Source organism: Pseudonaja textilis, chromosome 1 (genome assembly GCF_049901715.1).
Source record: "Pseudonaja textilis isolate UNSWEBS1 chromosome 1, rPseTex1.2, whole genome shotgun sequence".
NCBI lineage: Eukaryota > Metazoa > Chordata > Lepidosauria > Squamata > Elapidae > Pseudonaja > Pseudonaja textilis.
The window spans coordinates 235,208,610-235,222,268 of NC_141990.1; the positions used below are offsets into that span (position 1 = coordinate 235,208,610).

Sequence of the window (13,659 nt, forward strand, 5' to 3'; positions counted from 1 at the left end):
TAAACTGTGACAGTCTCAACAAGGCATCATTTAGAGATGGAGAATCTGGGAATCTCCAGATGCTACTGAATTACAGCTCTCTGCAGCCCATCCTATAGGACCTACTGTGTGTGATGATGTGGGGAGCTGTATGTGGGAAGTCACAAATTTTCCACTCCCGGGTTGAAAGAAGTGACCCAAATAAACACTTATTTAAAGCAAGATTGTTCAGAGAAGAGAAGGTAAACTTGTTGTCAACAGCCAAAATAATATCCTGGCTCTCTGTAAGACAGACCCAGGGATAAGTAATGGGATGCCATCTACAATAGTCCCAATATTAAGTGGATTTTCTCCTTGAAAACAATTGTTTCCAAACTGGTGCTTTCTGGGTGTCTTCAACTACCATTTCCACAGACATGTTGGCCAAGGGTGATGAATGTTGTATGTAGTTCAATACACCAGGTTCTTATCAAAAGCTGTCCTTTTATGATTTGATTGCTTATGATTGTACCTGATGATTCTTGACTCTTGACAAATGTATCTTTTCTTTTAGGTACACTGAGAGCATTTGCACTAAGACAAATTCCTTGTGTGTCCAATCACACTTGGCCAATAAGGAATTCTATTCTATTAGCTATCCTGTTTTTCCATACCCATCTGAACAATGATAATTTTAAAGGGATAAAGTTTTATCCTTAGGATTGTAGGGAGATATTTGGCTTTTCAAAATAGGCTAAGGGTTGCCTGTCTACCTATCTAGGAGTCTCTTTGTCTCTCTCTCTCTGAAACAAGATTTAACTGAAATAAATAAGAACTCATGTATGGATGTATGTACCTATTTTGGGAGCCCAGTAATTTTTTTAAACTTCTGCCATTTAAAAGTACAGCAGCTACTTAGATTTGTAGCTATTTGCGAGTAGCAAAGCTGGAATTATTAACCACATGTATGATATGGTTAAATCTTTAGTGTCTACAAAAATTTAGGCAGTCAGTTAGCTATGCTGAATAACCCACCATTCATGTATAGCCTATATACTGATGAAAGGGAAATCTGATCTAAATTAACTATTGTCTATCCATATGGACCTTTATAATTCCATTGATGCTGTTACACTAAAATATGACTGTCTAATGCCGAGAGAGTGAATGAGAAAGACGGTGTTGTGGTTTTATTAAACTTGAGAGATGTCATTGATCCCCAAGGATCTATTCCATGTTGCGTTCCCTTGTAAACAAGCTTTTCCTTACGGAGCTCCAGATTCTGATCTGGGACTGATAAAACATTTTTATCAGGCAGTGGCGCTCTTTGACCTATTTAAAGTTATTTTCAGCCTTAATGGGAATCTGGATTCATGGTAATAGTTGTTCCTCATAGGGCTGTTGCTGCAGATCAGAGGACAATGTTGCACAAATGAATGCACAGCAACACAAAAGTCAGGGGAGCATCTGTTTTGTAGTACAAACACTTACCTGTTAGGCATTTTCATTGTCTTTGGAATCTGTATCTAAGAGACCAAATAACCAAGAAGTAGGTGAGAGGGAACACAGCTGACTTAGCATCTCCAGTAGCTGCACTGAAACTTTGGTTTTCTCCTTGCTTACTTCTCTGTGATCAAATGTTTGCAAAATTCAAAAGATGTAAATATAATTGGGCATAAAACCTAATATCAGGAGTGGGGAAGGAAGGCCAGCTTTTAAAAAGTTAATTCTTGTTCTTTTGAAATCCCACCCTACACTTTTATTGTTTTACTGATATTTACAGATAAATTATATTTTAAAGGGGGAATTTTACCTAAGCTAAAGCTGAATTCTTCCTTCCTTCAATGAAATACAGTACATTTCTGGAAAAGGGAGGTTGAACCTCCTCCCCATTTATCTTATGGGACAGAACAAAATAATATAGTACCCACATGCATATACACAAGTATACAGAGATGACAAAAACTACACCAAAAAAGGATCTCGCGGTGTATTTTAAGTTGTTGCAAATGGCTCAGTTTAGAGAAGGGGTCTCCAACCTTGGTGACTTTAAGCCTGGTGGACTTCAACTCCCAGAATTCCCAGCCAGCAAAGCAACCCCCTACTACCTGGGTTTTCATTATCCCCTGGTAGTGTTACTATGTCAGCATTGACAACTTATATTGAAAAGAACAACATTTTTAGCTCGGAGAAGGTTGCCTGAGACAGTGTGTTGATTTTATACTTCTCTACTCATTATGCCAATGGCAGCAAATGAGGTGTTGATAGATGTCAATAGCCCCAAAGTTATTTCCCTTGATACTAACTTAGTTCTCTGGATCACCTGATTTTTTTTTAATGATTCTTTTAATTAACCAAAATTAAGTGGAAAAACTGCCAGGCAAAACCATCAGTTTTTACCACCTTTCTAACATGACAAGTTAGGAAATGCAGAGCGTAGCTTCTGGAAGGGTCTCCAACCCCTTAAAACAGCTCCATTCTAGATCATGTGACCAAGAAAAAAGTGGGGCTTAGAATGAAGGGACTGGCAACATTTCAATTCTCCACCTTATTCTCTTTCCCAGACCCAATCCAAAACTAGAAAAGTTTTGTTTGGGTTTCTCTCTCTCTCTCTCTCTCTCTCTGCAGCACCTAATTTAATCTGGCTCATTTTCAAGCTTAATCTTTCTTTTTTGGCTTCCCCACCACACCGGATTGGGTCCAATTCTGCATTGTAATTCTGTAATTGATGGACAGTCACAGGGACAGGCAGCCTCCAATTCCTGTTTACATAATTTCTTTCCAGCATTCTTTTGCATAGGAAAGAATAACATGATAGGGGAAGCAGGCAGAAGGATCTCTAGTTCATTCTTTGTGATAAAGAAAAGTGTTGCATTTGTTTGCCCAATCTTAAGGTCAACGTGTGTTGCCTCTGTTTGAGTATGGGTATGCTGGTCTTTAAGGGATGCAATGGTTCAGAAGTTAAGACACTCAGCCTGTCAGCTGGAAAGCTGACAGCCCTGGTTTGAGACCAGAGTATGGTGCGACAGGGTGAGTTCCATTACTTGTCTCAGCTCCTTTCAACCAAGCAGTTCAAAAGCATGCAAGTGCGAGTAGATAAATAGGTTTGGCGGGAAGGTTTACTGCACTCTGTACTTTCATGCTGGTCACATGATAACATAAGCATCTGTCAGACGATGCAGGTTCCCTCAGCTGAGAATCGGAGATAAGCACTGTCCCTTTGAGTCAGTCACAATTGGACAGGAGAAATCTTTACCTTTATGATGGAGTTACCAAGGAGGATGTCCTGTGTTTGCATTCTACATGTACAGGTGTATTTGCAATTTTAGCTCTGCATATGCATAATATGTGTGGTGTGTGTGTGTGTGTTCACTGAAAAGCTCAGGAAGTGCTGCATTTGTTCCCTTCTAGTTATGTGACCAAAAGGGAATGGATTTAAAAACTGAGCAGTGGACACAATGCTACACAGCTTCCCATAGGGAAGTATTGCTGGTTTTATTTTTCTGTACTGCCTCCTAGCCCAAGTTTGCCCTTTCTCTTGCTGGTTTCTCTTCCTTTCCCCTCTCCCCCAGAAAAGTTTGATTTTATTCACTTAACTTTGTGGAGAATTATCTTGTTAATGGCGAGACAAAGACATAGGGGCCTCTTTAATATACATATACATATACATATACATATACATATACATATACATATATATATATATATATATATATATATATATATATATATTCCAAATTTTCCATTGAGTTGACTAACATAACATTGGTAATGGCAGCAACTCAGTGCTTTGTTTGGATTATTTATTTATCATATGGCACATTCACATCACCTTTCAATAAAAACACAGGAGATCAAAATACAAAATATGAAATGTAAAATGTAAAATATTATAAACGCACATCTACATTACAGATATATATATATTTGTTTCATTTTGTCACAACCAGGAAATCAGCAAAGACCCCATTATAGGCTCTGTCACTACATGTTGAATAGTTTGTTTGGAAGTTTGAGTGCCATGGATAAAATAAAATAGTATGGAATATTGGGATTTAAGAGAGTTTCATGATTGCTTTATGACCAGCCATACTCATAACTGTCATGACATCAACATTTGAGATGTGCTCAACATCCCAAGCCATTTGACTACCCCTACATTATAAGCAATTTCCTACAGAAGTTGGATGCACAATAGAGGATTGGTTTTGTCCAAAGAAAAACAAAGTGCTTGCGCATAACCAGGCAACTAAACAAGTGATATGAAAGAGGGTGGCTGAGCTGCATTACTCCAATGGTTGAGCAATAAACATTAATTTTCAAGACACGTGAAATCAGACAGCATTGACATGTCTCTAGAATCAGCTCCTGACATCTATCTAGCCTCACAAGTTGTTATTGAGTCTACTTGTGTAGGTTGCTTTGATCTTAATTGCAGCTTAGTTTTCCTAGAGTGCAAGTAAATAGAGCATTATGTGAAGAAAAAGAGAAAAGGCACAAAAGGAGAAGGGGGAGAAGGGGAGAAGGGGATCAAAAGGGATAAGCTCTTGTCCCTTCACTTAGAGAAATATATTAGCCTGGGCAGGAATCAATTGAAAACTTAAAAACAAAAACTTTTCTCACCCGCAGAGGGGGGAAAAGTGGTTTTAAGGGGAAAGCAATCTATTTCTTCTGCCATTTTGATTATAAATATAGCATAGTGGTTCAAGTTTAACAAAGTGTTTATGTATTTATACTAATAAATAAATTCTTAAATATTAGGGGTTTTTTTCCCCTTACATGTGTGCCAAGCTCCAATTCTTTAATATTGCTTAAACAGAGATAGTAAAGTTTTCCAGATTTTACTGAAGTAGAAGTCATAGAATTTCTTACCACTGATTTAGTGCTGACTGGGAAGTTATAGTTCAACAACATCTAGAAGATCATAAGTCAATGCCCTTTCCTTTCAATTATAGAATAGAATAGAATTCTTTATTGGCCAAGTGTGATTGGACACAGAAGGAATTTGTCTTGGTGCAATTATTGCAATGTATTATGTTGCATTCCAATTATCCTCTAGTCTAGGATTAGATAAAGTAGTCCCTTCTAGATATTTTGGATTATAAACATCCATTGTCATTGGCCATCCTTACTAGAGTTAATTTTAGCTCCTTACTGGAGCTAAATTTTAAAGTATGTTAATTTACCTGCCTGATTATACCGATTAACAGAGTTGGAAGGGATCTTGTAGGTCATCTAGCCCAACCCCCTGCCCAAGCAGGAGACCCTACACCATTTCTGACAAATGGCAGTCCAATCTCCTCTTGAAAGCCTCCAGTGATGAAACTCCCACAACTTCCAAAGGCAAGCTGTTCCATTGGTTAATTGTTCTCACCATCAGAAAACTTATCCTTATTTCTAGGTTGAATCTCTCCTTGATCAGTTTCCATTCATTATTCCTTGTCTGGCCTACAGGTGCTGTAGAAAATAGTTTGACCCCCTCCTCTCTGTGGCAGCCCCTCAAATATTGGAACATTGCTATTATATCTTTCTCTTCACTAGACTAGCCATGACCAGTTCCTGCAACCGTTCATCATACATTTTAGCTTCCAGTCCCTTAATCATTTTGGTTGCTCTTTTCTGCACTTTTTCTAGAGTCTCAACATCTTTTTTATAGTGTGGTATCCAAAACTGGATGCAGTATTCTAGGTGTGGTCTTACTAAGGCTTTACAAAGTGGTGTTAGTACCTCTTGATCTTGATTGTATCCCTCTGTTCATGCAGCTTAGGATTGCATTGGCTTTTTGGGCTGCCGCCTCACACTGCTGGCTCATATTTAGCTGGTTGTCCACTAAGGGTCCAAGATCCCTGACACAGTTACTGCTATTAAGCCTGATTTCAACCAGTCTATATGTGTACTTGTTGGTTTTTCTTGCCTAAGTGTAAGTCTACCTTGTGTACCTTGATCTAGCCAATATATTACAAGCAGAAAAAATCCCTATACGAACATAATGCTGTATAAGGAATCAAGACATGAATGGGGAATGTAATAAAGTCCTTATTTAAATACAGTAGGGAAAGCATGCAGGTCATAAGCTTCCTATCAGTAATGACTGTAAAAGATATCTGCATTTTCTTTTGTGTAATGAAGTGAGATGCTTTGTCTCCGCCTGCCCACTCTCTCCCCTTCTCTCTGAGAATGTCTTTGCACATGTACTTTCTTCTGAGAGATTAATTGGAACTCTGGGATATGTGTTGTCTGTGTTGGGGGGGGGCGGGTTCTGCTCTCCCCTTATATTGAATTTGTATACAAAAGTGTATATGCATGCATGATGAAGCATAAGTAGGCTGCATATACTCAGCTCCGGTTATTGGCCAATAAAATGTTGCTTAGAATGGAGCAATCACCAACATTCTCAGACTCTCCTTGCCTGGTGCTGTTTTTTACTGCTTATGAATTCAAGTAGTTTTTGCCTCATTTCTTTCAACCATGGGGTTAGAAAGAATTTTAAAAAGGATATGTTTAGATCCGCTGTTATCCAAAAATATATATTTCAGGTATGTTTCAGGCAATAAAAAAATACTTTTTAGGCACATAAAGTAAACTCCTGAACATATCTTTTCCATGCAAAAGATTACAAGCTGTGCCCCTGATTTCGTGGCTAGAAAGTTTTGGTAACCCAGTTTAAAATGTCTCTTGTTTCAAAGACTAATAAAAGTTTGAAGTCAGAGTAGAAAACAGGTACATCGTACGCTCAGTTTGGATCTTTCTTGGCCGTGCCTCAACTGCCCAGGTTGGCTCTGAAGAAAAAGTTTATACAGTAACATTTGTGATTGCTGTTAGTGTTACTGTTGAGTGTAACACTTGATCTTTGACAGAGGTGCTAGCATCTGCATTCAGAAAGCAACTGGGCATGGCCTGGTATGGCTTGGATTCAAATTTAACTTAGATGGGATTATTACAATTTATGTGGTTGCTGTTTTTCAGTCTTATTCAAGACAGCAACTTTGGATGCAGTTCATGAGCCATCTCCAACATTTTTGGGTATACTTGGTTTTCAATATGACCACAGGAAGATGATTAAGAGATGCTCTATGGTGCCTTTTAGAAGAAGGGCAAGACTTGAATTTAAAGAACTAGTAAATGTTGCAGTTTCAAGGACAGTTTAATAACTAGACATGAATGGACATATCAGACAACCTTAGTCTTGAAAATAAGGGATTTAATTTATTGTGCAACCGACTTTTCAACAGGGGAAAGAAAAGGATGCTTCCTTCAAGAGAAATGATTATGCACATTGTCTGTATAGCAAAGATTTACTGGAGTATGATATTTACAGCATTTGTGGCAATCTATTTATTCACAAAGAAGTTTAGGGAATAATGTAATCAATATTTCACAAATCCAAGAGAGGTTATTATACATTTTTTATGGAGGACATACAAAATATATGTATTCTTTTCTGTTTTTTGCCATAAAAGGTGGGTGGAGTAGCTAAAGATACATCTGGATTGTGCAATTAATAGCTTTTTAAAAGCAGAACATGTTGGCTAAGATGAAATACCTCTGAAGAGCTCTGGAATTTCAGGTATGTATCTGTAAAATATTTTCTTCCAATGTTATGTGTAAATGTAATGTGTGGGGAAATAATGAATCCTAACGGCCCAAGGCATGTCACTTTTCCTAAAAGTGCACCTCAAAATTGCACCCCAGAATATTGCAAGATTATTGCAACAGCAGAATGTATTCTACCAGGAGGAAGAGGATGCAAAGCAGGAGTGTGGTTGCTTGATTCTTGTGGAATTTATGAATATCAGATTGGAAACTTGCTCTCTCAAGGAATCTAAGGACCAGGAGGCAAAGATTATTATATCTGCAACTTCAACTTGATTACTTTCCCCACCATTATAATGATGCTGGAGAAGCTAGTTTGAAAAGAGAATCAAAGAGAATAGCCTAGCATTGATGATGTTACCTAGTTTAGTAATGAAATGTCTGCAAGAAAACCACTAAGTTCAGAGAGCGCTAAGGACCCCACAAAACAGAGAAATAATAGATGAAGGGGGACTGATATGTTTCCCCATTTTCAAAAAAAATAAAAATAAAACACTGTTTGCCCATAGTAATAGCCAAGATGGGAAACCCACAGCTGTTGGTCAATAACTACAATTTCACTGTTTCCTTCTCCACTGAGTTAGAAAGATATGAAAGATAAGAGATAAAAATGCAGCATGTTATGCTGCAGACGTAATCCTCAACTTACAAGCATAGTGGCCCACAGAGTTTCTGTCAAAAGTCATGATGGTCATAAGTTAAGGCACCCCATGCCGACCCTGATTTTATGGCAGTTTTTGCAATAGTCCTTGAACAAACAACATGGCCATTAAAGAAATCAGTGCATTTCTTGGTTGTTGTTTCTAGCAAAACACATAAATGATATCACATGATTTCAAAACAGTGTAACCAGCAGTGAGTTGTTTGCCAAGCATCCAAAATGCAGTTATGTGACCATGGGGGTTTGGGCAGCCATCGGAACTCCAGAACTAGGTTGTAGGGGTTCAGCGTAGTTTTGAATGATCACTAACTGGTCATTAAGCAAGGACTACCTGTAAGAAAAATTAATCAATGGAGATGGAGATGTCAGGTGCAAGTAACCAGGAACAGGAGTTGAGTTCAAAGCACTCAAAGTTTATTAAGTGCTACCTATGAACAAGAATCTGATCTATTAACGGTCAAGACAAATTGGCACAAAATTCATGTTGGACTTTGGTCTCTTGTGGCTCACAAAGATTCCAAACTGATAATGTGTTTCACTCCGCCTTCAGGTTCAGTTTGATCATCTCCTATTGAAAACAGGTAACCTAGATGCAAAACAAAGCATAAGCAAAGATAATTATTATTTATTTGTTAAATTTATTTGCTTCCTATCTCACTGTGGGGTTATTTTAGGCAGCTTACAACAATAAAAAGGAAGAAATGAAAAGAGTGTAAACAGAAGAGAAGTAAGATCACAGAACAATGAAATAAACAATGAAAAAAGAGTACAACAAGAATACATCAATATGATGACCAAAAAGATGGATGGATAGCAGAGACCAAAGGGGGGAGGAGATGCAATCTGCCATTAATCTAGGAGTCCTCTTCAGCATGGAAATCCCCCATTTGGACCTTAGGCCAACCTGCAGAGGCAGGTTTTCGAGTGGGGGCAGATATTACCTTAGAGCATGGGTGTCAAACTCACAGTGTCACGTTCCCATCATGTGATGTTTCCTGACTTTTTTTTCCCTTCGTGGAGCTGGGATGGACATGGCCTATGCATAACGCATCCAGCCCATGGGCCACCAATTTGACACCCCTGCTTTAGAGGGTAAGATGCTCCAAAAAGGCGGGCACTGTAGCAGAGAAGGCTCTTCTTCTGCATTCCAAAAGTCAGAGTTTTTTGATGACTTGATCCGAGGTAGCCCCTCTCTGCCCACATGAATAGGATGGGCTTGTCTTAGCTAGGTTCACCAGATAATCTGCACCTATGCCATTAAGGTCATAATTCAGATAACTGAACTGCACTAGCAAAATGGCATTGATGTCACTAGAAATAAATGATTTGTTTATAGCTGTTTCAGTCATCCTGGAGAGTTCAGGTTTATCTCTAAAAAATTCAGTTCCAGAAGAGGTGAGCATGCTGTGAAAATGTTTTGAAGAATTTCTTCATATTTTCACATGTTGAGAACAGCCCTTCTCTTCATTAAGACAACCTGATTTTAATGAAGAGCAAAGATGGGCTATATTTATATTACACAATATCCAAAATGCTTCTTCCAATCAACGTTGAAGTGTGCATAGCTTCTAATGACACCATAACCTTCCAAACTCATAATGAATTTTCTTTGTGAGTTCATGGGATATATCAGAAAGAAACAGTAGAGGGATTCACACATTGCACATAGCCAAAACCAAACATATTTTTTTGGACTAGCACTATGTGTGTATGTTGCTTAATGATGGTCCTAAGAATTAGTAAGCCCTTGACAGAATCATCTCCTCAGTTGCCCGTTGATTAACTCTATTGGTTTATTTGACTCTTAATCAAAGCTCTCTTCACTTGGCAAGGGAAGATTATTGCCCTGTCTCCTTGGACTTTACATTCAGGTAAAATGCAGAAACATTGCAACATTGAGGGAAAAAGATCAGGGATCTCAAGACTCTTTGGGAACCATACAAGGATATGGAAGGAAGGGTGTACTCAACTGGGTCAAACATTTTTTTTTAGTTGTTTTCCCCTGTATCATTCACTATAGTGTACTGAAGCACACTTTCTTTAAAAAGTTCTTAAATTCATTATATTCAAGAAACCTGAAATATAAACTAGAAATATTTCTTGTTGTTAGTTGTGAAGACATGTCTGACCCATCGCACCCCCATGGACAACATTCCTTCAGGCCTTCCAGAATCATAGATACCACCAGAACCATCCCATATGTCAACTTCCTAAGGATGCTTGAGGAATTAAGTAAACTATGGTTGTGTGCATGTGTCAAAGTATTGTTTTGGATATTGCTGCTGGCAGCATTCATTATGTGAGTTCGTGCCCACATTTTATGGTGAATTAATTTCGTAAAAGTTCATGTTGATAATTAAACCCTTCTCTATTATTGCACAAATGCTTTTCCTTTTCAAATTATAAAGACAGAACACAAATAAGTTGTCCTATTTGAGAAACTTTAAAAGGTGTTTTCTTCTCTAGTTTTAAAAATGTTTTTGTAGTCTTTGGCTGAGCTGAATCATGCATCTTGATCACCTATGTTTTAGCAAAAGGCAATTCCACTGTATTTTTCTTTTTCTTTTTTTGGTGAAGATCTTACATTGCTGGGATCCGAATGGGACAAGGATAAACAAAGAAAGTGTAATTAAGGTAAGGGTGGGCTTTGTTTGTTTGTTTGTGCCAAACATTTTCTGGAATGCTTACATGCCTGACCTTCAGGGACCTTCAATTATGGTAAGATTATTTTGTAGGGTGTATGGGTTGTTAAAGACTCTTTTATGATCAGGAAGAGAAAAAAAAATCTGGAAGTTGGGGACAACTACTGCTTAATATATGTATCATGTTATTTATTATAGGCATACCCAGGGCTGGGCTACTGGGGCTTCACAGGGGTTCGGGAGAGCTCCTAGCTAAGATTCTGTGCAGTTCGGAGAACCCCAAATCCCACCCCTGGCTGGCCCCACCCCGCCCACCCTGACCCTCCCAGGAGTCCCCATACAGCCCGTTTTGAATGCGGGTAAGTGCAGGTCGTGCATGGAGGCTCGAGGAGGGCGAAAAATGGGCTTCCCGGAAGTTTGGGAAGGCCAGAAATGGACCTTTTCCAGCTTCCAGAAAATGCCTTCCCCCGGCACCATGGTGCAGGAGGCTGATTAGGCCACACCTACCAAGGCCACACCCACCCAGCAACTGGGCAGGGAACCCATTGCTAAAATTTTTGAAGCCCACCTCTGGGCATACCTATTTACCTACCTTGTAGTGTTTCATTTAGTGGTCATCAGAAGAAAATGAATGAAAGGAGGCTGTATTTCAAAATAAAAGACCCTGCCTGTGAGGTACCTCCAAGAATTTTTCACTTCATCTCCTTTAGGTGACTTTTAGTTTAACTACATGATACTAGTAGGTAAATATAATCAATATCAACAAGATCCATTGCTTCACAGTAAGATGTAGGATTAAGTTATGGGGAAATCTTAACTTTCAAAGATCAGTAGAACTTTCTCCATTCTGGCAGCCACCAGATAATGGCTGGGAATTCAAGGATCTTTAGTAAAGGCTCTACATGGATAAGGCTGGGCAGTGTCATGTCCTATCTTAGTGGGCGAGGAAGATATACTTTTAAATAACTCGGTCTGTCACCAACATGCTGTGAACAGATCGTGCCTAGCAACTCACCATGCAGATTGAATTATTTCTATCCTTGCAGGTTTCTCTCTCTCTTGAGCCATTTGTAGTGACAAGATCCACATGAATGGCTCACCACACAGAGACAGCCGCCATGTGAAGCAATTTAAACAACCCATATGTGGCAGCCCTGACATCCCTGGCCTTCATTTAGAGAAAGTGATTAATTCACTCCGATGGATTGGGCAAGCACAGCAGAGTAATGGGAAGAGGCGGGAAGGGAAGGGAAAAGAGAACTATAATTTTGGAAAGCTATGGAAATGACCCTCATGGATAATTTTTCATGGCCTCTTGCAAAAGAAGAAACTTTTCACAGGGCACAAGTATTACAAAAGGAACTTTGGGCTGGTTGCTGAGATAGGGAAATAGATGCCTTTTTTCCATGTTGATGCTCAAAAAAAAAAGGATTGCCCTACCGCAGGCCATGTGGCAAAACAGAGCATTGGCCCAATTACATGGAAACCAAATTGCTTCCCACCTTAACAATCTTGCTGCTTTTAGCTAGCTTGTATTAGCTACCTGATGCCACCACATCTTTTATATAGTTTGATTGGCAAAGTGTTGGAAGATGGAGTGGACTAGGGCAAACCAGCAGCAGTAAAGTGAGTGGTGGCTATAAGCAGCCACAAAATCAAATTCATTTGAGAAAATTGGATTTTGGTTCATTAAGAGCAATGCTTTTTGGTGCGTCTCCAAGAATAGATTGTTTTAGTGGTTCCTGGAGCATTATGTAGCTTTCATTTGATTATTTTCTTTCTATTATATTCCTTACCCTTTTCATATCATTTTTAAAGTTGCTAAACAAAATATTAATTGCTAGAAAGGTAATATACCTCTTATTCTGTAGGTTTTGTCTTTTAAAGTTATAATTGCTTCCTTTATGATGCTCCTAAATGGAAATGGCAGAAACACTAATCGGGGTGAAGGATGAGCAACAATGGCCCTTTTATGATTTCAGTTCCCAGAATGCCTGAGGAATTTGTGCCATGCTGGTTCAGGAATTCTGGGAGTTGAAGTCCATGGGTTGGCTGCCCCTGCCATTTTAACCATTTTAACCATTTTAGCTGAAGCATTATATTCTTAATGAAAATTTCTCAGTTGTGTTACAGTAAAGAGCTCAAAGCAATGGCCTGTGGCTTAATTTTTTTTTATTTCATTATATTTTCTGTCTATAAAATATTTTTCCCTTTCAAAAAATTTGTGAGTTAGGAGGGTGCATTGCAATGTGTTCAAGAAGGTCCATTCAAGTATTACCCTGACTTACATCTTCTGCCTCTTTCCTTTCTATTCCATTGTTTTCAAAGCCCATTCTGTGGTTATTTTCAGTGTTAGATAATTATTTGTGCAATCTGTTTGACCTTTAAGTATTTTTATATCACTTGAGGTTCTTCATTGGTGTAGTTAGCAATAAACCAGAATATTTATTGATTTTAAAGACCATTCTCCACCTGCCTTGTTCTTTCTGTCTAGTCTGAGTTGGAATTCAATGAACCATTAGAGATTGTATTTTCAGCAATAGGCAATGAGGGTCTAAGGACAAAATGCCTATTTACCACAGATGGCAATCTGGCAGATTTCCCTTGCCTTAATATAGGTAGGAAAACAATAGGAATAGCATCCCATTTTTGCATAAAAGTGTTGTATTATAACAGAGTTTTTCAAACTTTCCATTTTAAATTATATGAATTTCAATCCCCAGAAGTCTGGCTGGGGAATTTAGGGAGTTTGAGTTTACACATCTTAAAGTTGCTAAGTTTGAAAACAATATTGCTCTATAGCAT

The 13,659-nt window shown here is 38.5% G+C and overlaps 1 long non-coding RNA gene across 1 annotated transcript in view; it reads left to right on the forward strand.

Annotated features, from left to right (window-relative positions):
* The window catches only part of LOC148128101 (uncharacterized), a 41,816-nt gene that overhangs the window by 921 nt on the left and 27,236 nt on the right, over nucleotides 1-13,659 (forward strand). Inside the window, exons 2-3 of the long non-coding RNA XR_015740887.1 lie at nucleotides 7,419-7,525; nucleotides 10,790-10,846. This is a non-coding gene — a long non-coding RNA (uncharacterized LOC148128101). The remainder of the gene's footprint in view (nucleotides 1-7,418; nucleotides 7,526-10,789; nucleotides 10,847-13,659) is intronic.